The sequence below is a fragment of the Dermacentor silvarum genome, chromosome 1 (assembly GCF_013339745.2).
Source record: "Dermacentor silvarum isolate Dsil-2018 chromosome 1, BIME_Dsil_1.4, whole genome shotgun sequence".
Classification (NCBI taxonomy): Eukaryota; Metazoa; Arthropoda; class Arachnida; order Ixodida; family Ixodidae; genus Dermacentor; species Dermacentor silvarum.
The window spans coordinates 339,051,445-339,074,733 of NC_051154.1; the positions used below are offsets into that span (position 1 = coordinate 339,051,445).

At 47.4% G+C, this 23,289-nt stretch overlaps 1 protein-coding gene across 1 annotated transcript in view; it reads left to right on the forward strand.

The window, feature by feature from the left end:
- Positions 1-418: 418 nt before the first annotated feature.
- Positions 419-23,289, forward strand: part of LOC125942316 (uncharacterized) — a 56,780-nt gene continuing 33,909 nt past the window's right edge. The window contains exon 1 of the mRNA XM_049660476.1: positions 419-545. The gene's annotated coding sequence lies outside the window, so the exon portion shown is untranslated. The remainder of the gene's footprint in view (positions 546-23,289) is intronic.

The window sequence follows — 23,289 nt, forward strand, 5'->3', positions numbered from 1 at the left end:
CCTTCTCACTGCGATATAAACAGTGAGCCCTATATGTAGCAGCAGCAGAGACTCTCAAGACATTCAGCATTTCAGTAGACTCTTTTAACTGAAAGGCCCTGGAAACCTGTCTTATCAGAAGCTCGTCTAGCAAGTGTGGTTTACTTCTATGAGAAACTTGACAGATTCCCAAATTGTGCAGCTGCTCAGGAGATTTGGTTTAATGGAATTGATGTCAAGGGGAATCTACTTTGATGTCAAGATGAGAAAAAGAAGCTTTCCTAGTGCACAGAAATGTAATGGTCAAAAGAGGCAGCCAATTTAACCTAATCTGCTGACTGCAGGTGGCTGAGACATGCAACCTGAGCCTGGAGCAGTTGTCACGCCCCATCGACTGGCTGCGCATTGCAGCTGTGGACATGCGCTCACACCGGACGGCATTTGGTTGCAAGAGGAGGTGGCGCCACTTGCTTGATGTGCGCCTAAACCAGAGCCCCTGGACACACGCGGAGGACGAGCGCCTGTGAGCCCTGGCCACTAAATGGGGCAAGTGCAACTGGGACCAGGTGAGTCTTCATATTTTGAAAGCATTGCGTCAATGCCAGGGCAATGAGTGTGCCTCACTTTCTCACCACTTGCAAGCGTGTTGCTGTGATTTCCTGAATATTGGGCACGAGGGCCGCCACTGGAAGCGCCGGTGCTTCAATCATTTGATCACATAACATCGCTTCACTGTAGCTTGGCCGCTGTATGCGGGGGGAGCATGCACGGGGATTTTATCCTACAATATAAGTTTATTTTATTTTTTAGTTCATAATAGTTGCCCCTTCTTGTCACTGAATAGTACTGAATGCTGTATTACATTGGAATAGCAACTATATGATTTTTAATAGGCTCATAACGGAATATATATCCAGTAGGGCCACAATTTGTTCTTGTTTTGGTTGGATGATTCGTTTAGAATGGAGCAACAAGATCCCTCCACAAAATTTCTTTATCTTTAACTTAACCCAGCAAAAAATGCTGCGCCAGATCAACCAGTGAAAAACGCCAATACATTATACAGTCGAAACCACTTATAACAACATTGAAGTGCCATGAAAATTCAATTGTTATATCCGATAATTGTTATAATCGGGTTGCATGAAGAAAAAATAGGGGGAATGGCAGAGCTGTTGTGTGATAACTACAATGGCAGGGAGGTCAGTGCTCCTCCATCTGGCTACTGATTGTGTTGACTCGTTTAACTCCTGCACGCTCTGATCGCATGTAACAAGTGGCCGCTGTCGGCGTTCCAGAACTCGTTAATTCGGATTTCCCGGGACCGAGAAAGTGTCCGTATTAACTAAATGTAGAATTATCGAGGGTATCAAAAAAAACAATAAACAAATGCTTTCTACGTCAACGCGCTTTTATTTACTGAATGAATCAGCATAATTCTGTTTCTGTTCTGCACAAAAGCAGTGCAGAAGCGGCAATTCTCGTCATTTCGTGGCTGATTAGGACTCAGCCTCGTGACTTCTGTCACAGCGCGGCTGCGGCACACGTCTTCATCTGAGACACTTTTCACTACCGCGCGCACATACCGACTATTTTTTCGCCTGTGTCGCCAGGTCGCCGCACATCGCGATGTAGGCGGTGCTTTTCATCCTCGACAGCTATGCACCGAGTAAAAACTAAACTATTTGCCGCTGCCGCTGTCGACGCAATAATGGATGGCGACTTTGCAGTTCTGTAGTTGTGTGGCCAACACACGCACTGAGTCAAAATGAAACTATCGTTTGCTGCAACTGTGGACGAAACCGCAGTCGGTATCGACGTGATCATGAATGGCGACTACTCGGTTATGAAGGCACGCGGCTGACAGGGGTACCGAGCCAAAACGAAACTACTGTTTGCCGCAACCGCTGTGTATGAAATCGCGGCCGCTATCGACGTGATCATGGATGGTGACTTCATAGTCGTGAAGGCATGCGGCCACTGCGGTGCTATGCGCGGCGGTAAACACAAGAATAAGGGCATAAATAAGCAAAGAAGTGTTCTGGCGTTTCTGTCATTCCAGTACGAGTGTCACGGATGACTATGGTGATGTGAACTTCGTCGTGTCGTTTCGGTGGACGCTAACGCCGGTTTTGGCTCTATTGCGTCACACATTTGCGGTGCTCCGCCAGCCCAGCGCTATCAGTGCAGTTGGCACGGTCCATTTGCATTTCGGAGGGTGGCGCGGCATAGAGCTATAGGCGCAGCCCATTCGTGTTCGGAGGGGTGGAAGGACGACTGGACAGAGGTGTGCGAGGCTGGCGATGCGGAGAAGGATGGAAAACAGCGTGCGGCGGTGTGAAATGGCTCAAATTCCTTTTTTTTTTCCTTTTTCTTTTCAAGGAGTTTGCATTCCATTCCCTTTTGGCACGGACACCTAGTAGCCAGACTTCATTGTTATAACTGATATTGCGGCATGGGGGCATTGTAGTAAGCGGGTTATTTCACCATATAAAACATACAAAAGTTGACGGTTCAGCAGCTTGTCATTGTTATAACCGATATATTGTTAAAACCGGTATCGTTATAAGTGGGTTCAACTGTACCAGCCCAGGGTCGATTGCAGCTCTCTGGGTCTGTGGTCACATGGTGATCCAGAAATTATGTTACCGCGTCGATGGGCTGCATATTACAGCGAAGCTGTATATGGCTGCTGATTCGTCCGTCTGTCGCCTGTACGCCAAAAACTTTCATCATCAGCAATGGCTGGAGCGTCGTCGTCGTCTTCTTCCGCAGCTGGCTCGTTGGTGCGAACGCGCTTGTGCTACAGCTCGCTCCGTTGCCGCTAAGCATTCCAGCGTAGAATTTCACTTCTCTTCTCTCGTCATAATGGGAAGGCCGTGTTTACGGGTGGTATGAGCCATTGCTTAATGAGGGGGTATGAGCCATTCATTGTCTTACGTGATTGATGGACAGATTTAATTTTGAAGCAATTTAATTTTGAAGAATTGCAAGTGGCCATAGCAGGCGCATGCTGCTAACCATGCTGCTCAGCAAACTCGAGACATCGAATGTAAGCGTTTGTGGTTCTAGAACAACTTGTCCCTCATCAGTGTGATCCGCTCCGACGAACAGCGACACAATGCCTTGGAAGTGTTGAATGAACATTACGCTACTTGTGGAGAAGACCTTGGTGAATTTAGTTTCCAGTACGTGTAAGGAATCTTTAATCAAGGGAAAACTTGCCTGTGTGGAGCACTGTGAATGGGTACGTATACCCTCCATTTGTTGTGATGGTGATAAGGTTCGCTTATCATCCATCTTCTCGGAGTGGAAGGGCCGACGATTTTTTTTGGAACATTTTCCGCTATCATCATGACTGTCGGCGCGGGAATATATAGTTCGATCGTAGCGCCATCGATCTTCTTGGCTTTATAGGAAAGCATGCGCCGTGCCGCCGCTTGACCACTCTTCCATATTTTAATATGTTATAGCTACAAAGCGCGCTTATTTTACGCGCTTCTTGTCGATTGCTTTCTGTGTTTCGTCGTGGTTTTGAAGCACGCTGCCATATTCCATTATTCCACCAAAATTCAAGTTGGCCTGCTCCAAACTGCTTCAAAATGAAATTCTATCTGCTCCAAGCTGCTCCAAAATGCAATTTTGTCTGCTCCAAAACGCGATTTCACTTGCTCTAAATATTGCTCCAAAATGACTTTGGGCAGTCCCACCTCTGCTGAGGTCCCAAGCTTTCTGTTGTATACCCACAAAGCCAAGTGCATATCAGCCAACCTGCTTTAGCAATGCACATGAAAAGTTGGCGAAGCTAAAAACTTCCCGGAAAGAATTCGGCAACACAACCTTCGCCATCTACACAGAGAACACAGGGTTGTGGCAGAACACTTCGACCTTTTTGGTCGCCAGATTAGCCCCGACTGCGCTGTTGTCTTGGAGAGCGAAAACAACCACCAGTGGCGGCTCCTTTTGGAATCCTGGGACATCCAGAAGACAACAGGTAACATAAATAATTCGTCAGGAGCACTTCCCGCCATTTACTTTCAAGGTCTATGAAAAGTGTCTGCGCACCTGTCAAAGTGCCAGAAATGCATATAAGCACTGCTACGCTTTACGCCATCTCACCCCTGAAGGAGCCGGTCGGGCTACAAAACGTCGGGTTTTTAAATAAATTTCAGTTGAAATATGAAAAAATGAGGTAAGCATTGAAATTCGACTCGGAAGACGCAACTGTTCCGATACCCGGTGTTTATTTCACATATTAACGGATGGCTGTATTTTTGGTGGATTGTGAACACGCGGCGGCTGCACGCCAGCAAGCATGGGGTTGCGCGCCAACCGCTGTGATGTCATGTGTACCTGCTTGCAGCAGCAGCAGGCGTTGTTGTAACAAGGTGTTGAAGTTGTTTCGAAACATTCGCATTTAAGTTTCTGTACACTACGGAAACAGGGCGGCGATTTGCAAGTTGTGTCGACAATATACACAGGCTGGTACAGGTAGTTGACCCTTGCGCAATAGCGAGCATATGCACAGAACGCCTGTGATGTCCGTTCGGCGTCTGCTTCAGTCCACCTTCTACTTGTGCCAGCACAGTGGTGCATCCATTGCGGGTGCTATATGAAGCTCTCCCATAGCGTTACGGCGAAGTTTTATGACCAGATAAAAAGTATTCAAGAACCCTGCCACTACAGTGCCTTTTCACTGACATGCTCGTCTGATAGTCACTGTCCTCGAAGTATTCGGAGCAAAGAAAGTCACTCTTTGACAGTACCCATGTTGGCTCCAATGGGCACACAGCGCGAATTCATATCCTTGAAGTTTCAGCTCCACTGGAAAGGTACGACATGGCTTGTCTCGCCCGACAGTACTTTTCTCACACCCTTGCGCGCAGCAGCGTAGAGGCATTCTCCTCCGTTGTGCCAGGTGCTTTACTTATCACATTAAAAGCAGCACACAACACAAATGGCAATATATAAGGCTTGGGCACAAGCTTCGCTTGCGAAAACAAGTATGTGGCGGCGAGCAACTGCACAGTTCAGACGTCGTTCGGTGCCAGTCAGTACCATCCATGGGGGTGGATATTCGGGCGATGGCTTGCATGCCGGTATCCGGTACAGATAACGTCACAGAAACGTCTCTTCCTCTAGTTCATGGTGCGGCCTCTCGACACGATATTTTGCAAAAAATGCAATAAATTCATTATTTTCCGCTAGTTTCTGCCTGAAAACAAGGTTGTGTCAACCAATTTCAGCAGCCAAGCTTTCATTTAGGCTAAAAATCTTTGTGGCAAAAGTTTTGTTCAGTATCCCTTTAATTCAGTTGTCCCCAACCAGACAGGTATCTGTGGTATGTTTGCCTTTGACTGCTTTTTGTTGTTTTGCTTGTACGCTGTAGTTTTCTCATTTATACTAGTAGCTACAGTATGGTGGAGTTAGGAATGCAAAGTAAACGAAAGTTTGTCGATTATCAATACACAAAAGTCGCAGTGTGAAGGACCTGGTGACAGGAGGGCTTCAGGAAGTACATTACTCTGGAGAATTGCTGCAGTATTCTCAAGTCGAGTTCTGCACTGGTAGGAAACTATCACAGATCTTGGCATTCCGTAAAACATAGTTTTGTCCTTATTGATGATATTGGCTTCAATGATATTGCTACATGCTACTCGAAGACCATGTTGACCTTTGTATTTAGTGGGATGTACCCATAAGCGCGGCCACTGGCTGATCTGAGGACGACAACATGCCTTGCTGGATGTTGGCTAGCTTCCATGTTGGCCAGTGTTTGCTACCCTCTTGTAAATACACTTTGTAAATAGTTTCCCTACTGTGCTTCCACATAACAATATGAATTGGCAAAGAGCAATTAAAGACACTTATGTGAGCCTTCTGGCTATCAAGTTTGCTGTATCTGATGCTCTCTGACATTTCAACAATGTCAAGAGAGGCACACTTGATATGCTGAAACTAGTTAGAATAGAATGTTGCCTTTAGACGTTCAGAACTTCTCTCAGAATTCACTGTTCACTGGCCACTCAATATGAATAAAATTATGGGGTTTTACATGCCAAAACTACGATCTGATTATGAGGCACGCCGTAGTGGGGGACTCCGGAAAATTTGGACCACCTGGGGTTCTTTAACATGCACCTAAATCTAAGTACAGGGGGTGTTTTACACTCAATGTGAAGGCCTCCCATTACAGTACTGTTACTGCAAAACAAGCCAGAAAAAGAAACATGATGTGTCACATAAGCAAAATTTGTAGGGGTGAGCAAATATCAAATTTTCAATTTCTAAGCAAACTTGAATAATGAGAACCAAGTGCAAATTGAATATTTTTCGAATACGAATACAGGTGACTTCTGTTAATTATACCCTGACTGGACCAACAAATTGATCTAATTATCTGGCTGGTCCAATTGAACAAGATGCAGAAAAATTGTCAGAACACACCTGTGCTGATTCACTTGGCAGTATTTGCTCTGTTTTAACACGCCCCGAATCAAACGTGCACCCGCTTTGTATGTGTCCATAGTAGAAAAACTAACATAGAGATAACATTAAAGCTCCTAAAAAAAGTAGAAATATAATGCGAACCTGATTTTTAGCTAGAAAAATTGACAAGGCTCTAATATGTGTTACCCAGTGGCAGTCGGTTTCCTAAAGTCAGCTTCGTCGAAATAAAATCGTGTTATGGGGCAAAGCATAGAAATGCCACGAAAGTGGTTCTTGGCTCACTATTAGTGAGGGTGAAAGAAAGGCGCGCTTTAGAATTGGGTAATCACACATTGGACAGTTTTAGTTTAATGTTAGCGTTATAGTGCGGTTAAGGGAAATAGCGTTACCATTCTGCAAATGAACTTTGCAAAAAGCGAGTTTTAGTATAGCGTGTTAGCATGGTTTACGTGCGTGCCGCTAATCCATTACGCTTTGAATTTCGCATACATAGTGCACCTGAGTGATTCTAGCTGTATGTGCGTCCAGAAAGTGCGAGAGGCAGTGCAATGAATGCCAGGAGCGCATCATATTTGTACTTTCCATGTCCGCCAATCTGTGCTGAAACATTACAAGCTGTCCGGAGTCTTCCAATCACAGAGGCCATATGCCGTAGTTGCGCCTATTTCCCGACTTGACCGATAGGTGGTGCTGGCATCTCGGAGGTCGGGGTTGGAAGTAAACCAAAGATCGGTAGGCTGGTTGGCTTTGGGAGCCTACGGTAAAACCACAAATGAGGCAGGGCAGGGTGACATAGTTTGGGACTCTTTTGAAGTCGGAGAAGCACAGATCAAAATTAGTTTTGAAGAAAGAGTCGGGAACATGGAGGGAAATAAATGGGTGGCCGAAGTGCACAAGTATCTGTACTTGAAAAGCGTTTACACAGAATGGAGAAAGAGGTCAAGAAAGTTGGCAACCAAGTACAGGATAATTCAGACTAAATAGACAACCAAGAGTCATCAGAAAGAAAGTGAGATATACAGACAGTTAATTGGATGCAAAGAATGGAAACAAAAAGGATAATGGATATTTACAAGAATGAGAAGAAAGAAATTAGAAGGGAAAATCTGTACGATAACACAAATGGCAGTGCCTTGCTATTTCAGGCTCAAATCGCTTGCCTAAGGACCAAAACATACTGGAGCAAATATTCGGAACTAGATGAGGCATGTGTATGCTGCAGCAAAGATACGAAGACCACTCAACACATCCTAATGGAATGTGAAGGGATTAACCCAGTGAGAACAGTAGGTAATGTACACCTTCCAGAAGCGCTTGGGTTTAAACTGTAAGGAAGCATCAACCGGTGAGCAGTCGAGATAAGCAAGAGAGGTTTAGAGTATTGGTGGAAAAAAAGGAGGGAAGACATTGATACGACCTGATTTGATCTCTTAGTCATAGGTAGAGTTACAGTAAAATCTCGTTACTACGAACACCACATTAACGAACTTTTCAGATTTACGAATTTTTTTAAAATCCCTGCCAAAATGCCTATATTTTCAATGTAAAAAACTTTCAGTACTACGAATTTCAGATTACCGAATATTTCAGAATAGGGTACGTAATTTTAATCCCGTAATCACCAAGATGCTTCATTATTACGAAGTTCCATTGAAGTTTCGGTCCGAATCCCTGAGGCTTACACCTATCATCATCATCCGCAGCAGCAGCAGCCATGCGCGGGGGAACCCGTTTCAACGGGTACAGCCCCAGCAGCATCGGCATCAGCGTGAACGTCGCGTATGTTCATGTTCGGACTCTCCTACTACGTCGTAGGCCTAGCGTCACCACGTTGGTAGCGATCGGCAGGAGTTTCGAAGTTATCGGTGCTGTTACGTTTGGCCGAGTTCGGTTCCAAGCCGGGAGAAGAAGACGCCAGGAGAAGGAAGAACGTAGTTTTAATGCGGCATGCTTGCCGAAAGAAGGTGTACAAAAAAAAGCCGCCAACGGCGTGATCCGCAGTCCTTTATAAAGGAACGCCGTGATCAAAGGGCGAGGGAAAACATCAGCGCACATGCGCGAAACAGATTATCGTCCGGAACAGATGAGCCAGACTTGGGCGCCGGCTAATAAGCGGTGCGCAGCGCAACAGCCCCTCCCCACGGAAGAGCACCAAGGGGGTAAAGAAGGCTTCACACGCACTGGTTTTTGCGAAAGGTTCATCGAAGACTTCGATGTAACGGCACTTTCGGAGATTTTCGCCAGTTCAGCCGGCTGCGCGCTTGATGGTCAGGTTCGAGGTGCACAGAAGCGCCAAAGTACTTGGCGACCGATGTTCAAGGATCCGGCGAAGTGACGTCTGACCATCCGAGGACAGATAACTCGGTGCTCGGTTTTCAAGTCGAAGGATGCGTCCTTTACGGACGCGCGCAGGGTCCGGTGGTCTCTCAGGCCGATGTGCGGAAATGTGGAGTGCATGGCGTGGCAGGAAACTGCAGGCGACCCCGAGGGCACGAATCCCGGGCCAGGGTCCTGGGCATAGGCGATACAGCAAGCACCGCCGCAAACACCGCAAACAACTGCCGAGTGCGGCCAGGCTAGACCCTCATACGCAGAGTGTTTTGGAAACCTTCCATTCGGAACAAAATTGGCTGTCGAGGACTTGCGACAGTTACGGTTCTATGCGAATACTGAATCAAGGCTTTGGTGCCACTAGGCCGACCGGCGCCGAGGGAGAGAAAGCCCTGCTGAGACCATCTGCATTTGCGTGCAGCGATCCTCTCTTATGTTTAACCGTAAACGCGTACGGTTGCAAACTGAGGCTCCAACGTAACAACCTGCCATTTTTGTTGGACATCTGTTGAAGCCACGTGAGCGGACGATGATCTGTAATGAAAATGAATTCTGCTCCAGCCAAATAACAGGGAAGTTTTTCTACAGCCCAAACGAGGCACGCGCATTCCTTTTCTATGGTACTGTAAGCTTGTTCACGAGCAGACAGCTTTCGGCTGGCATACAAAATGGGATGCTCATGCCCGTGCTCGTCTTCCTGACTCAAAACTACACCTATCCCCTTTTCGCTTGCGTCACACTGCACAAGAAAAGGTTTCGAGTGGTCTGGGCTCGCCAGGACGGGCTTTGCGGTGAGAGCTACCTTCAAAGATTTAAAGGCCGCTTGTTTTGCTTCGTCCCATTGCACACGTGTAGGAGCGTCTTTTTTCAGCGAATCTGTAAGGGGGCTAGCAACCTGCGATAAACACTTGATATAGTGTTGGTAGTAGCCTACCATCCCTAAGAAAGTACGGAGCTCAGTTTTCGTTTTCGGCTGAGGGAATTCCTTGATTGGCAGAACCTTTAAATCAAGTGGACTTCGATGTCCTTGACCTAATCTGTGACCTAGGTAGCAGACTTCTGAGCAACCTAACTTGCACTTCTGGGCTTTTAAAGTTAGGCCAGCCTCGCCAAGGAGACTTAGAACCTCCTGCAAATGGTTCACGTGCTCCGGCCAAGTATTTGAGAATACTGCGATGTCGTCGAGATACGGTAGTGCGAATGCCTCCGCTCCAGCTAGCACTTGATCCATGAGTCTCGAAAAGGCGAAGGGGGCATTTTTAAGACCGAAGGGAAGAACCAAAGGCCGGAACGTGCCGAAAGGCGTCACGAAGGCAGCCAATTCACTCGCTCGCTCTGTTAGCGGCACTTTCCAGTACCCCCGCACTAAATCGAGCATAGAGATAAACTTAGCTTTGCTCACCTTTTCAAGGCAGTCTTCTATGTGCGGTAAGGGGTACACTTTGGTAACAGTTACAGAGTTAAGCTTACGGTAATCGATACACGGCCGCGGTTCTTTACCGTTAGCTTCTACAATTATCATTGGGGACATGAAGCTTCCTTCACCTCGTTCGGCCACTTTAAGCTCTAGCATTTGATCAACTGCCTCCCTCATCAATTTTTCATGGCGCGGTGAACATCTGTAAGCTTTACATCTCCTGTTGTGCAACGTTGGGTTGTTCGCTTCTGGTGTAAGCTCAATATCATGAGTCGTCAGAGTGGTACGACCGGGTACCTTTGAGAACACGTGTCTGTGCTCAGCTATCAAATTTGTTAAATCGTCAAGCTGGCTTTCACTTAGAGCAGCACTGTCTGCTGTCAAATTAAGGATTTCATCCACAGAAAAACAAGTCATGTCACGGGGAATGTCACGAAGTTCAGCTTCTACTTCTTCAGGTTGATTTAACACCAAATTCACAACCGGCACACGTTCTACATAGGGCTTCATGAGGTTGCTGTGATAGATACGTATTTCTTTCCTACGACCTGGCAGTTTAACAACGTAAGTTGTGTCTGAAAGTTTGTGTTGTATCGTACCGGGGCCTTCCCAGTGTACCTCCAACTTGTTAGCTTTAGAAGTACGCAACATGAGCACCTTCTGCCCTTCGTGAAACTGGCGCACACTGCTGTTTTTGTCGTAGCGTTTTTTTGCTTTTGTCTGAGCTTCAAGCATATTAGCTTCCACTAGAGCCTGCGTGTCGTATAGGCGCTGCAGTAGGTTGCAAACGTACTCGACCACAGTCGGGTCGCTACCCTTCTCTTCCCAGTTTTCACGAACTAGCCTAAGCGGGGAGCGCAGCGCCCTCCCGTGCACGAGCTCCGCTGGGCTAAAACCTGTCGATTCATGTGCCACCGAACGTAAGGCAAAAAGCATAGCTGGTAACGCGGCGTCCCATTCTTTTTTTTTCTCATAGCACAAAGCCCGCAATACCCGCTTCATTACAGAATGAACCCTCTCTACACTGTTGCTTTGCGGATGTTGAATAGAACTGTGGTGTATCTTGATACCGCACCTGTTAAGAAAGGTCGTTGTTAACTCGCTCGTGAAGACACTGCCGAGATCCGACTGTATTTCACTCGGAAAACCCACGCGGGAAAATATCAAAAGGAGGGCGTCTACTATTTCTGCTGATGCAAGACAGCGCAGCGGCATTGCCTCAGGAAATTTAGTTGCAGGGCACACCATCGTTAAAAGATATTTATATCCCGACTTCGTCACTGGCAAGGGCCCCACAATGTCCACTACGACTCGACGAAACGGCTCAGTAATAATAGGAACTGCAGTCATAGGGGCCTTGTGTTTCTCGTGTGGTCTCCCAGTTCGCTGACAAACGTCACAACTATGAACAAACTCCTCCACATCTTTAAAACAGCCTGGCCAGTAATACTCGCTTAGCAGCCTCGCTTTTGTCTTGGTAATTCTGAGATGACCAGACCAGCCTGCCCGATGGGAAAGTTCCAGTATGTTCTCGCGGTACTTTAGAGGGACCACGATTTGGTCAGCGCTTGCGCCTTTCTTGCCCCGAAAGTCGCGGTACAAAACGCCATTTCTTTCATGGAACGAGCCACTGCCTGCACCTTGCTTAGCGACGCTTTGACGGCATTTTGTCAAGGTTAAATCCGTTTTCTGTTCTTCGATCAACGTGGCTTTGTCGACGGTAGATAACGCCTGAAAATCGCAACTCGTGGGAGGAATGAAACACGGTGCCTGTTCGCCTTCCTCGTGGGCGGATTCATGCGTGTCTGAGCTTGCCTCATCGCCATTATCTGATTGACCCCGTTTTTGATCCTCGGCACTGACAACGCGTGACGACGGCTCTTGGTGAGCGGCAGTTTCTTTCGCCATCGACCTCGTGACAACCATTACAGGGTTCATATGAAGTGTTACGCCTGCATTCAGCAATTCGTTTGCCGTTCTGTTTGATAGCAAATATGGACACTGAGGCATTACGTTATCCGAGACAGCTGCTTCGGTCTTAATTTCACCGAACGCCCCTTTCAATGTTACGTTTGCTACTGGCAAGCTCAGGGTGCCTTCTTCCAAGGCTTGCCTTAAGCACACGTAATCACCTGTGAAGTCACCAGAATTTACTAGGGAAGAGTGCACCACGTCATACGTTGCACCTGTGTCGCGCAAGACCTTACATTCTCGGCCGTTAACTTCCATGTCATGTAGGTAAGGTTGCAGCAAATCTTCGCCCTGCCCCATAACGAACTGTATTGGCGATACCTTTGGAACGCGACACCCCGCAGCTACGTGTCCTGGTTTCTGGCATTTGAAGCACACGATAGGCTTCCGCGCCTCAAAAGATTGGTTTAACTGTGAATCCAAAGATTCCTGCTTTGTGGTATTGTTATCTTTCTTCTCAGATTTTCTAAATTCCTTCTGCTCTGCTGTAGAGCCTCGTGCGCCTCGCATGTTTCTTTCTGCGTCAAAAGAACGGCGTTTTGCGCAGTAGTCATCTGCATACTCTGCTGCCTTGCGGGCCGTCCTCACATCTGGCTTATCGAGAATCCATTCCCTCAGTTGTTCAGGAAGCGTCGAGCAAAATTGCTCTAGGCAGATTTCCTCAAACATTTTTGCCTTGTCCTCGAACGCGTCAGCACCTTTTAGCCAATTTTCTTGGAAGCTTGCTAGCCTGTACGCGAACTCTGAGTAGCTTTCGTTCGGCTTCTTAACCGATTTCCTAAACTTCAGCCGGAAAGCTTCAGGCGACAACTTGTACTTTGCTAACAAGGCCCTTTTTACGTCCTGGTAACATTCCGCTTCTTCGGCATTTAACCTAGCTAGAATTTCTGCGGCTTCCGCCGGCAACAAACTCGGAAGTCTTTGAGGCCAGGACGTCAGCTCAAAGCCCATTCTTGTGCAAGTGCGCTCAAAGTTTGTCAAAAAGAGCCCCAATTCACTACCAATAACAAAAGGCTGAAGAAAACCTCTCATGTCATAATTGACGGCTCTCGGCTCTGCCTCAGTGGTCAGAGACCGCTTTAGCTGCTCCAATTGGCATTGTTTTAGTTCCTCCTCTCTTTCTCTCACTTTGCGTTTCCTCTGCACTTCATCAACTGCTTCAGCAATTTCGTCGGCACTCGCCCCACAGGCTGAAATTTTGCCCACAATTTCGGGTTTCCGAATAGCTTTGCTAAGCTCTAAGCTGAGCTCGTCTGCTACGGCCAACAAATCTACCTTTAGCAAGCTATTCAAATCCATGTTCACTACCGTAACTGTGACAAAAGTCCTCTAAGCCGCCTTTCCTATTTCCCTGACTGGAAATTATAACACTCGGCGTACCAGAGTACAAAGCCAAAGCCTCACCGACTGCTGCCGCAGCGCTCCCGGGGGTCCGCCATTTTACCGCTGCCACCAGCTGTTACGTTTGGCCGAGTTCGGTTCCAAGCCGGGAGAAGAAGACGCCAGGAGAAGGAAGAACATAGTTTTAATGCGGCATGCTTGCCGAAAGAAGGTGTACAAAAAAAAAGCCGCCAACGGCGTGATCCGCAGTCCTTTATAAAGGAACACCGTGATCAAAGGGCGAGGGAAAACATCAGCGCACATGCGCGAAACAGATTATCGTCCGGAACAGATGAGCCAGACTTGGGCGCCGGCTGATAAGCAGTGCGCAACGCAACAGTGCTGTGATTGTGTTGTGTGGTTGCTTTGCTGACAATGAGTTCGGCTGGCCCCCGCGTTAAAAAGAAGCGACGCCAGTTTACGCTTCAAAAAAAAGTGGACATTTTGACGCAGCTGAATGCTGGTAGAAAGCAAGTGGACTTGTGCAGGGAGCGTGATATTCCCCCGTCAACAAGGGCAACGATGCTCAAGGATCGGGAAAAGATCATGAAATTGCATCGAGAGTCACAGCTGGCTCCCTCAAGAAAACGGTTGCGGCTTGGAAACTACCAGAACGTCAACGAGGCCGTGCTCACGTGGTTTAAGGATGACAGACAAAACGATGTGCCCTTGTCAGGCCCGATTATTCAAGAGAAGGCGCTACAGTTCGCGGCCGCTTTAGACATCTCCGGTTTCGATGCAAGTGCCGGATGGCTTTACCACTTCCGGCAAAGGAATGGCATTACGTGGCAAGTTGCTTGTGGCGAAGAAAAGGCAGCAGATGCCGAGAGTGCGGTTGCCTGGCGGAACGAGCGCTTTCAAGAGATCGTCGAGTCTTTCTCTCCAGACTCCGTTTTCAACGGAGATGAAACGGCGTTCTTTTATCAGTTGTTGCCTGATAAAACAATGAACTTCAAAGGTGACAAGTGCAAGGGCGGAAAGAAATCGCGTCTCCGCGTATCGGTTCTGTTCTGCTGCAACTCCACTGGCACGGAAAAACTCAAGCCGCTAGTTATTGGAAAGTCTGCCCAGCCGTGCTGCTTGAAAAACATTGTCTCGTTGCCTTGCGACTACAGAGCCAAAAAAAAAAGCGTGGATGACGCGAGAATTGTTCACTCAGTGGCTGCTGCAGCTCGACGACACAATGAAGAAGAAAGACAGAAAAATTCTCCTCATCGTTGACAATTGCTCGGCGCATATCGTGAACGTGCGATTGACCAATGTAAAGCTTGAATTTATGCCCCCCAATTGCACTTCTTTGCTCCAACCTTTGGACCAGGGCATCATCAGATGCGTGAAGACCGAATTTCGGAAGCGTCTTGTGCAGCGCCTCCTGATCAATATTCGACTGAAGCTGCCCACACAGGTAAACATACGTCAAGCTGCAGAAATGCGGACATGGTCGTGGCAGAACGTGAAGGCAAGCACGATCAACTGCTGGCGAAAGGCAGGCCTTTTAAAGGCTTTACCTACGCCACAAGACTGCGACTGCGAGGACACACAGGAGCTCAACCCAGAGATTTGGGATGAGCTTACCGAGAAGCTCCCCGTCGACACCGCGGTGACCTTCGACGATTACATTGACAGCGACAGCGCGGTGGCTACATCTGCAGAGCTCACCAATGAGGACATCGTGAATAAAGTGCTAGAGCAAGACGATTGCAGTAGTGACGAAGACGATGCCGACACTGAATCAACACACGAAGAAGAACAAAGTGTTTCCAGCTTAGATGTTTTAGTTTTCCTAGAAAAGACGCGATTATTCCTCGGGCGCTGTAAAGATGTCCCCGATGACGTTCAGAAGAAGGTCGAGGATGTAGAGGCGTTCGTCCTGCAGCGCGTGCTGTCTACTCGGCAGAAGATTACAGACTTCTTCAAGCAATAAATTGTAGTTAAACTGTGCTCAGCGTTCTCGTTTATTATTTACGTACGTTACGCGCATCTGCTGCAAAGGTATGTAATTTTCGTTCTTGTGTTGCATTACTGACATGGAAATATTGATTTTTCAGTACTACGATAATTCAGATTAATGAATTAAATTCGGCGGTCCCGCGAAGTTCGTTGTAACGAGATTTTACTGTATAAGGTAGATATTGAGAGGAAAAAAAAGATAAATGAAAAGTATACAAAAATGCTTGATAAAAAACATGTATAACATACCTGATTAAATCATGTAGGCTAGGTGACTTTGTCACCGCCCTGTTTCAAAGGGGAGGCCATTAAATCATCATCATTTCTCTCGTTAGGCGTGGAGAGAGAGAGAAAGAAGGGGAAGAAAGACAAGGAGGATAGCCAGTGTAAATACCGGCTTGCTACCCTGTACTGGGGAAAGGGGTAAAGGGAATAAAAGGTGATTGAAGAAAAAAAAATTTAAAGAAAATTCGCGCAATAACGTGACCCTACGCACTACAATGTTCAAAGCCGGTCGCATAATTCACAAGCCCTCAAGAACTTCAGCAGAGCCCTTGAGGCCTTGAGTGCCGAAGCCCGTCTAGACCAGTGTCCTAAAACTTTTTCCTCTGTGAGGGGGCGATTGTCCAGTTTTTCTTGCGCAGTCGCGAGCACTTTTCTTGCCACATTGTAGCAGGGACAGTCACAGAGGAGGTGCTTGATTGTCTCCTCGCAGCCACAGTTGTCTCAAGCAGGACTGTCAGCCATTCCAATGCGGAAGGAATAGGCGTTCGTGAATGCCACGCCGAGCCACAGGCGGCACAGAAGTGTAGCTTCCGCTCGTGGTAACCCTGGTGGAAGACGGAGTTGCAGACGTGGATCCAATCTGTGGAGGCGTGCATTGCTGAAATCACTGGTGTTCCACAGAGTCTGCGTAAGCTCGCGTGCGAGGGAACGAAGTTTTTGTGGCGGCGTCTGTTCTCGACAGTGGTATCGATACGATAGGGGCACCATCGTGGGCCGATCGGGCAGTGTCATCCGCACTGTGGATGTGTTCGAAACGAGAAGCAATCTCGAAAGCTCCTCAAGGTTATCCATAATACTCTGTCATTGAAGCGGCCCGAAACTAAGCGAAAGCTGTTTACATAGTCATTTGCTACGAATGAAGTGAATTCTACAAAAACAATGCCAAATTCCGTTCGGAGTGGGCGGCCAGGACCGCCGCCATGTTTTTTATAAACTACATAATGCATGTAAAGATGGTAATGTTAAATCGGAGAAAAATTCACTGACAATTACAGTACTCCCTAATTCGAAATTTGAGCGCAACTTTACTTGTTTTCGTTTCGTGATATATTGGGAGGCGCGGACAATCTGTCTCATGCGGCACGTTGCAAATGGAGCGAAGTGTGGCACGACTGCCTCTCTAATCTTGAGATCGCGAGAGCCAGCACCTGGTTGACACGTTGGCACGATTCACAGCTGCCGCCGCCGACAGAGAGAGAGAGAATAAACTTTATGCAAAAGAGCACACGAGCATAGGTAGCTCCTCCACGGATTAGTGGGTGGTCCCCTCAGTCCAGGAATCCAGCGGCCTTAGCTGCCCTTCTCGCTCGGTTGACCAGGTTGAGCTGGTCCGTCGAGTCGGAGCTGGACAGCACTGCCTCCCATTGCCGTGTGGTGGGTTGTGTTATGGCTGTGGTGTTTGCACAAACCCATACTCTGTGGTGAAGAGTTGCGCTTCTGTAGGGCGTATCCTCCGCCCCCGTCTTTTTGTAAGTGTAAGCCAAGGATATGAAGTCTGTCCACCTTGGTGATTTCTCTAGGACCTATTCACAGGTGGATGGTTGGTGCCAGGGCTGTTGATCGTCCTTGTGAGCGCTTCTCGATTATGAGGAGCTCCGACTTCTCCGCGCATTACAGTGTGCATGTCTCCGAGTGCCTTACTATGACGTCTACTGCCTCCTGTAATGCCTCTTGTTGTTCTCCTATGGACCCTCTGACCGTCCATATCGTGATAGACCTTTCAGACGGCGCGCGCTACCCTCGTGCCATCTCGTCCGCCTCCTGCTGGTTGTGCTGCACCCTGCTCTCCACTTTCCTCCTCGCGTCTTTCACCCCCTCATCGCGGCTTCTATCTTTCACTGTGCTCGTTCGCTCGGTTACGCCACTGCTGTTCACAGCAGGAACGGGCGCTTAAGAGCTGCGCTCTAATAGCGTGCGCGCTTGCGCATTTCGATCTAACTATTCCGCTAAGCCCGCTATTCTGCTAAGCCCGCTAAACTAAAACTGTCTATTGTGAGCTATCGTTTTCCTTGAAGAAATTTGAAGGGCAGCCCAAAAATAGGCGTTTTCGATTGTAGATGATATGTGTTCAACGCATTCACTGTCCCCTAAGCTCTGCCAACACGCATGCTGCTAATAAACAGGGTTGCTATTGGGGTCACCATAGGGGTCAGGCGCTTGCATGCTGGCTGGTCCTGTTCGCTGAAAGCCAATTTTAGGATAGAAATAATGAAAGTTTGGGCCCATATAAATGCATGGGCACTGGCGGGGACCTTTGGTCGGGATCGAATAAACCAGCGTCGAATTAACGGAAGTTAAGGGGGGACGCGGCTTTCGCATCGCGATATTTGGCCAAAAAACCGATTTTTTGAAAATCACATTTTCAGTTTGTATGACTTCTTTTCTAATTTATTTCAAAATTTCGTCACGGAAAATCACGCGGAAATGATGTAAAAAATGTTTATCGAAGCTAAGGTGGCGAGGAGTTTCTCGAAAATAGCGAAAAAACGGCATTTTTCAAGCCGCGATATCTCCGCAACCGCGTAACCTAGCGCCGCCATCTTGGTCTCTATGGATAGCGCGATTCTCCGTCTTCAAATCTGGCGCCTCGGCCAGCTGCACCAGGCAAGAGCAAGCGTACAGCAAGCAAAAGTTTCAATGTCTCGCAGCGGTTTCTGATCGGCAGCGCGCGCCACGTGACTGTACGCGGCTCCGGATTGGTCTCCCGGGCGGTTGCCCTTAGCAACCAGCGGAAAGGTCGTCTGCTCGCCGCGCTGACGGCGCTGAGGAGCCGATTTCGCGTCTTTTCAACTCGTCGCGGCGTGGTTTAGAGATCGTATCTCACTCATGATAACCGACCGGCGCTCGCTTGTTAGAGAAACGAAAAACGTTGTCAAGCTCGGCCCTTCTTAGCTTGGAGAACGGCTCTCGTCTGTTATCATGGGCCGGCGATTGTTCAAGAAGAAACGCAAGACTGCGCATCAATTTGGTGCTCGTAAGTCGAAGCCACCGATCTCTAAAACAAAGTTTGCTCCGGCGACTTCAGCAGTGACAATGACGGTGGCATGCAGCGCGACGCGGACGTGCAGCTGAGCACCTCAAGCACGGATGGAACATCGTCCGCGCGTATTGGCGAAACTGTTCAGGAACCCAGCCGAAAAAGATGCCATGCGGAAAAATAAAGCTGCAAAAGCTCATCAGACCATCAGGTCAGATGGTCAAGCGATGCCGCATCGCAAAGGACACAAAGGACTATAACCCTGGTGCCTATTAAATTTTGACAACTTTGAACCTTGTTTTCTCAGTACAGTTTTTTTGGCATGTTGCTCAGCTCGTGGAGCAGATATCTTGGTAACTACTTTACAGATTTTGATTGCGTTTGTTTTGTCAGACTCACTGAACTGTACTTTAGGGGATAGCGCTCTTCTTTTTTTATCCTAGTGTTTTAAGAATTCGTAGTAGGGTTCCTTGTTTGCAGTGTAAGCGTGCTCTCTGCAGTGGGACTTGAGAAAACATAAACTACAAATTTTAGTGTTGAAAAAAAATTATTTCGAGAATGCTATCCCCTTCTGCATACATTTGGCTGTGCATACAGTATTTAACAAACTTTTCACTTGATTTCGTAAATCCTCCAGTCCCTCCACGAGGTTCAAGAAAGAAATAATTTGTCTAGCAAAAAGTTTTCATGGTACCGCTTTGAAATTTTTATGAAAGCATCATAGAGCCATTCTTATTCTATGTACCAATTTTCATTGACATCCACCAAGAAACAAGAAAGTTGGTACCGAAAGCCGCGTCCCCCCTTAAATTTCTTTCACTAACCAGAGGTACAAAAGAAGCATGTTTATTACACAGCGAATAACGTACAGCAAAATTATGCTTTGTGGTCAAGAAAATTGTGTAGTACAGTATAGACCACTTATAACGTAACCGCTTATAGTGCAGGACCGGATATAATGCGGTCTTTTCAGACTCCCGTTAATTTTCCCATAGCACTCCATGTATGCCCGTATTGCTTATAGTGCAGTTGCGGGAAACGAAATACCGGTTACAGTGTGGCTGCCTGGGAGTACGGAAGTCAGCGGAGACGGCGAACGCTCCCCTCAAACGGGCGCCCTAAGGAGTGCTCGAGGAAGAGAGAGAGAGAGACGAAGTGGAGGAGAAGGGCACGTGGTGCGAACGAACGAATGGCCAGTGAGGCTGAAACCATAATCTTGCGAGTCGTCGTGCGAGTTGTGAAATATCACGGCACACATAGCGAGCGAGGGCCATGAAACTGCCAATGCCATCCAACGCTCACTTCACGATAACGGCAGTAAACGAAACTTCAGGGAGCGGGCGGCGTCGGCACAGCACGGCGAAGGGCGCACGCGGAGACCGTGGAACGTGAGGGAGGAGGGCGGCAAGGAAGCGGATTTCGCCTCGGCAACTCCGCTGCTTGGTTGGCTCCCCTCACCCTCCCTCGTAGCTCCCTCACTTTCGACTGTCACCGTGTGCACCCGCCGCGGTGCAGGCGCCGCCTCTCCAGCCGGCCAGGCGCCAGCTCTCCGAAGTTTCGTTTTCTGCCGTTATCGGGAAGCGGGCGTTTGCCGGCGTGGGGGCAGTTTCGTTGGCTGGCCTGGGACAGCGCCGCTGCTTCCCTCTGCGCCATAGCCGCAGCGTGCAAGGTCAACACGTGACTAGAAAGTAGAGGAAGCATAAAGGAGAAAGAAGGGTTCACTGCCATTTTCTATGCGTGGCTGAGACGTCTGCACGTACACACATGTTCCGGTGCAACACAGAATCAGCAACCTTGCCATTTGAGAGAGGGTAAAATTTCCGCCGTGTTTTTTTTTTTTTGTTCGTGCGCGACATTGAGGGGTCTCTCCTAAGCTTTTACTCTATGGCGGTGCTGGAGCAATGCCGGTCGGAGGCGCTGCCACGTGATTTGGTTCGAATTAAGGAGATTCGACTGTAAATTGAATGCAAACGCTCTAGCCACATTCCTCGACTGTTGCATATGCGTGACGGCTCGGTGCACATGTTTTGCATATGTGCGGGCGTTGAAAATTGTTGCTTTGGTTATAGTGCGGTACCGCTTATAGTGCGGATATTCGCGACTCTGGCGACTTACGTTATAAGCGGCCTACACTGTACAACGCTTCTGCATTACAGTATCATAACTGTAGCTATTTAATGTTCTCATGAAGGATAGCTGCTTGACATGTTCAGGGAGCAACGACATCCTCATGCATGTCACAATTTCTTCAGACACTGAAAAATAACTGCTCACTAGACACACTAGTGTCTGGTATCGGCGGGTATCTCTTCGCAAGCTGAGCCAACAGTTGGCACTATGCTTACACCACCACTCACATGAATCTTCTTTTTGGCCCAAAATTTCATCATGCACAAATCTATCAACCCGTGCTTGCGGCAGTGAAAATTGCTGCAACAAGCAAGTGAAAATTGCTGTTGGTTGAGGAGCTTATCCAAGTCGTTCCATGATGCTGACATGGAAGGAGCCTCCTCAGAAGCTTTCATTGTTGAGAGCACATCTGGGTTCCTTTGTGGTGAAATTTTCCTTGCTTCTTCTAAAGCTAGCTATTTAATCCAGTTTGCTATTGAAGCATCCTGGTGGTACTTAGAATGACGGTCTAAAAACATAACCAAGCTTGCTACTTGGTCAAATTTATAGTTTGGGAACCGTGTTTTAGGCACTTAGCCAGATTAGTAGCAGACAGAGGTTTCCACCTGGTGGCTGGTGTTGTCCAGATGCATGAAGAGGCAGCACAGTGTGGGTACTTGAGCCGATAGTGTCGGGTAGCCAGAAGCACCAGCAGGGGCCCCAGGACAGTGCCCCTTCTTACCTTTTATATGCTACACTGCATGGCAAAATGCTTCACCGCAATACATTTTGTATGCTCCGCCGCATTGCATGGCTGTACTGCGGCAAAGCTGACTTACAGAACTTACAACAGCAATTTTCGGGGGTTCAAATACTAACCAATTAGAATCAAATATTCGAATGTTTGCACACCAGTAAAAATTTGATAAAAACAAGAATCGGGAAGGAACAAGCTATGAAATTAGTAAATTTTATCTCTCCTGAATGCTTTTTGAGAGTGCCGCAGGCGCTTCAACACTTTTTTTTAGTACCAATTTTTTTGCATGTTATTTGATAAGCCAACAAGCATAACTCTTGTAAAAATTTAAATGAGACTATCTACAACTTTATTTTTACAAAGGTGGCCATGTAATAAATCGCCAAAATTAAAATCATGCGACAGCTTTTTGATTGGCTCTATTTTGGAGCTAGGCATACCTATCAGAAGAGGACGTTTTTTGGTTATTTGATCTTTACGCTCCCACAATTGTTCAGACCTCATTATTTTTAGTTCATTGCACAGATCAATTTATCTTCTATATGACGGCGAAAATTTGCTTCGTTACGGTCAGGTAAATCTAAGTTATGAAATGTTATAGACCCACATTCCTGAACAATTTTCTAAATAAAAAATTGTATTAACTTTCAAATGCTATATAACACTCTAATCTGCCTAGAAAAATGTGCTGTACAGGACAGCCTAATAACCTGTACTCTTTCCAAAAATATTTTGTTCTGAATTTGGTGTCATAATTTAAAAGCACTGCAGAAGCTGCAGCCCGTACCTTTGTGCACATGCGCAACAGTCTAGTGAGGAAGTGCTGTCTTCCTCAATGGAAAGGTCTATTGCTGCTATACCGATACTTAGTTTCAGTGGTTTCTTTGAGCACTGTGGAAGCTACGGGCATCGTTGACCAAACGGGAGAGTGAGCAAATCTTAATTAAAGATGTCTTTACACGCCTTGTTGTATGTTAGCAGTGTCCACTGCAGTGCAAGTGGTGCAAGCATCTACAAACGCTGTGCAACTCTGCAGCGAGATCAGCTGTTGTGATAGGAGTGGTAAAAAATTAACTCTGACAACGAAAAGGCATGTGCCTTCGAGTTGCTTCAATATACAGAGGAGGAGGATTGCTTATATGGAGAATTCAGAGGGAGTGTTCGGCCAGCCTGTAAAATCGCACATGATTGTGGTGCTATCACTCAATCTCTTTTGGAACAATCAATTTACAGGGTGCGCTAGCTGACAGTCGTAAGCGCAGCCGTTCTCTTAGTTACAGAATTCACGTTTTCACACTAGCACCTTTAACGCACTCATTTTGAGGTGTTAGCATGTTAAGCACTGGCTACTTCATTCCTTTCGCATAAAAGACCACACAGGGTAGTCTGCAGATGCGATTAATGCATAGGATGAAGTACTAACCTGAAGTCCGCATTTCAATGGGGGCAAAATGCAAAAACGCCTCTGTCCCGTGCATTGGGGGCACGTTAAAGATTCCCTGGTAGTCAGAATTAATCCGGAGTCCCCCCACTACAGTGTGACTCATACTGAAATCGTGGTTTTGACTCTTAAAACCCCAGAATTCATTCACTACCCTGGAGCCTGGGCCACAGCACTACCCGCAGTGCTGTGGCCGTGCTGATTACACATATGAATTTAAAACCAATTAGATGTTTGTACTT